This window comes from Tarenaya hassleriana, unplaced genomic scaffold (genome assembly GCF_000463585.1).
Source record: "Tarenaya hassleriana unplaced genomic scaffold, ASM46358v1 Cleome23, whole genome shotgun sequence".
Classification (NCBI taxonomy): domain Eukaryota; kingdom Viridiplantae; phylum Streptophyta; class Magnoliopsida; order Brassicales; family Cleomaceae; genus Tarenaya; species Tarenaya hassleriana.
In genome coordinates this window covers 1,109,914-1,113,072 of record NW_010965625.1, presented here as the reverse complement: position 1 = coordinate 1,113,072, position 3,159 = coordinate 1,109,914, and the positions used below count along the sequence as shown (strand labels likewise).

General features: G+C 42.6%; 1 pseudogene; it reads left to right on the top strand.

Annotated features, from left to right (window-relative positions):
- Positions 1-2,917: 2,917 nt before the first annotated feature.
- LOC104815414 overlaps positions 2,918-3,159 on the top strand; it is a 9,242-nt pseudogene continuing 9,000 nt past the window's right edge.

Sequence of the window (3,159 nt, the reverse complement as noted above, 5' to 3'; positions counted from 1 at the left end):
TCGGTTCAATGCAAACCGATATCACATATCATCCTGGTGAAGATGCTCCTTCAACTGCTCAGGAAACGCTTTCACTCGCACGACGAGTGCGACAATTAGAGGAGCAGCAAGCTGAACTTCTTCGGCAACAAGCGGAATTCTTGCGTCGACAAGAAGAAGATCGAAAACTCATTGAAGAACTACGAGTGCAAGCAGAATTTTTCAATGAGTTCCAAACGCGAGGATTTCCGAGCTTCGGAAGCGGTGGACAAGGAATCGGTGGCGGTGGCGACGGCGATGAAGCCAATTACGACGGGAAAAATCAAAATTAAATATTTTATATTGTTTTGGTTTGTAAATTAATTATGTAGAACTTTAATTATATATTTAAATATAATAATATTTTTTTTATTTTATTTTTTTATTTTATTTTATTTTTTTTATTTTATTTTTTTATATAGTGACGCATATTGACTGCGTCACAAAATAGTAACGCAGTTGTTCACGCAATATCGTCACTAATTTATGACGCAATTGCGTCACCAAAATGCGTCAATAATTAGTGACGAAATTGTGTCACTAACTGGTGACGACTTTGGTGACGCATTGCGTCACTACTTGGTGACGCAAGATGGTGACGCAGAATGCGTCATATATTGGTGACGATTGGGTTACGCAATTGCGTCACTATTTAGTTACGCAATTTCGTCACCGTTGTGTCACCCATTGGTGACGAAATGCCTGCGTCACCCAAACGTCACCAATTGGTGACGCTTGGTGACGAAATTGCAAATGGTGACGGTGCTATTGGTGACACTGTTTTTGCGTCACTATTTCGTCACCCTTTTAAAAGGGTGACGCAAAATCGCCCTATGGTGACGCAAAATTTGCGTCACCATTTTCGTGTTTTTTTGTAGTGCCTGAATCAGGTAAGAGTTGTGAGTAAAAGTGATAGAGTAAGAAGTATTGCGTGTTAAGGCACTGACACTTAGCAAATTGAAACGAAAAGAAGGGATAAAAAAGACAGAGGTTAATAATAAGGACTGAGAAACAGGGACAGTGCCGGAAAAATGAACTGGAAGATTAGAGCCATTTGGCAATGTAACAGATGTATGGGGAATTGGTTGAACATCAGAAAACAGACTTAAGTTGCAACACACATGACAACTAGCACCGTATCTAAGATCCAATCAGTAGGAGAAGTCAAAGAGGAAGAAGTAGAATATAAGGCAGAAAGAATCTGTGGGGAAGAAAAGGAAAAGGCACCTGAGAAGGAAGGCTCGGTAGTGGTAGTAGCAGAGTCAGAAACCGGTGGTGAACTGCTAATAAGCTTTAGTTGAGACTGGAATGTGTCAAACAGAGCTTGTGCTTGAGCCATGGAGCTCGAAGAAGTTCCAGCAGGAAAAGAGGAGCCAGTAGAGGTCTGTGATACTGAAGAAACCATGTTAACAGGATTAAATGGTTTAACATCAGTACCTGAGCGTGGGCGAGGCAACAGGGGGGTTTTCCCGATGAAGCAGGAGCAAAAGAAGGCAGTACATAACGAGAAGATGGTGGATAACCATGGAGCTTGTAGCAGCGTTGAATCGTGTGGCCCTGTAGACCACAATGAGCACAGACAGGATGTGGTTTGAAGTTGTTCTGGAAAGATGGCCTCCCTCTAGGGTAGGAAGGGCCAGACGCTTGAAAAACAACCGAGTGCTGTGGAAGAAAGCCCGAGTGCTGTGGAAGAGAGCGATTTTGCCTTTGATGATCTTCCTGGGAGACCAGATTAAACACTTTAGACATGCTCGGGAGGGGCTCAATCATCAAGATTTGCCTCCGTGCTGGGTGGAAAGATTCGTTCAGTTTCATGAGAAACTGAACAACCTTTCTGCGTTCAAGAAGAGCAACGAACTTGTCTATAGCCTGGCAAGAACATCCACCGCAAGAACATACTGTTTATGGTTCATAGTTTTTGAGTTCTTCCCATAAAGTATTCAATGTGGTGAAGAATGAGTTGAGGTCGGTGCCCCCTTGTTGCAGAGTAGCAAGCTTCTGTTCAACACTGAATATCTTGGAAACGTTCTTCTGCTTGTAGCGAGTTTTGTAGTCCAGATGACGTTAGCGTCATCAAGATAGAGGATTAAAGAAGCAATCTCAGAAGAAACAGAGTTGCTGAGCCAAGTCGAAACCAGGGCTTACAGCGATGCCAGGCACCAAAATCGTGATGATCCTCCGATGGTTTGGGTATTGTCCCATAAATGAACCCCAACTTGTTTTTCGTAATGAGGGCTTTGATAACAGAGCGCGACCACAAGTTATAGTTGGATTCCCCGAGTAATTTTTCGGAGACAAGGGTAAAGCTTGAAGAGTTCGCGGCATGAAGAAAAAGAGGGTTGGAATAGGGATCAAGAGAGGGAACTGCAGAGAGAATGGGGTTAGAGGTGGATGAAAGATCTGGGTTAGGCTGAGGGGTTGGTGGTGTTGGGGGTAAATCAGATGCAGAGGAGGTTGCAGAAGGAGAGTTGTCTTCCATAGTTCAGAGAAGGAAAGATAAGAAGACTAGGTAAATAAACGAAAAAAAAGATAGAAGGGTAGAAGAAAGAAAGAAGAAAAAGAAAAGAGGGTTTAAGGTCGCTCTGATACCATTTTACCCTGCTGCAACTTGAAGACGAAGAACACTTTTCCAGAACTTGAAGAACACGTTTAGAGCTAAAGGAACACAGAGAGCTTTTGGGAAAAAGATGCTTTTTGTATATCTCAAAAATGTTTTGTACAAACTCTACTTATACACAAAAACAAATGAATAAAGAACATGCTACGTACCTACTAATCATTGAAAAAGTGATCCTATGTAGCTGTACGAAACCCTTATGCACAGACAAGAGGTGAACCCGCACATAACTCTGTAAGTGTTGCAGCAGAGATTGTCGGACAACAGTACAACCATTAATAAATGGTGAAGAAAGATTTGCTTAAAGCAGTGGATTACGTCATCCGTCTCACCGTTATGGTTGCGCAATCTCAATCGCAGGCGGAACGAATGAAACAACAGATGACGAAGGCCTTGCTGGAGCATATGAGGGAACGGTTTAAGAAGGCCTTTCAGGAACTTACGAAGGAACAGATTACGAAGGCCTTGCGGGAATGAGTACCGTCTCTTACCAAATATCCCTACCCATGCCCAATTTTTTTTTT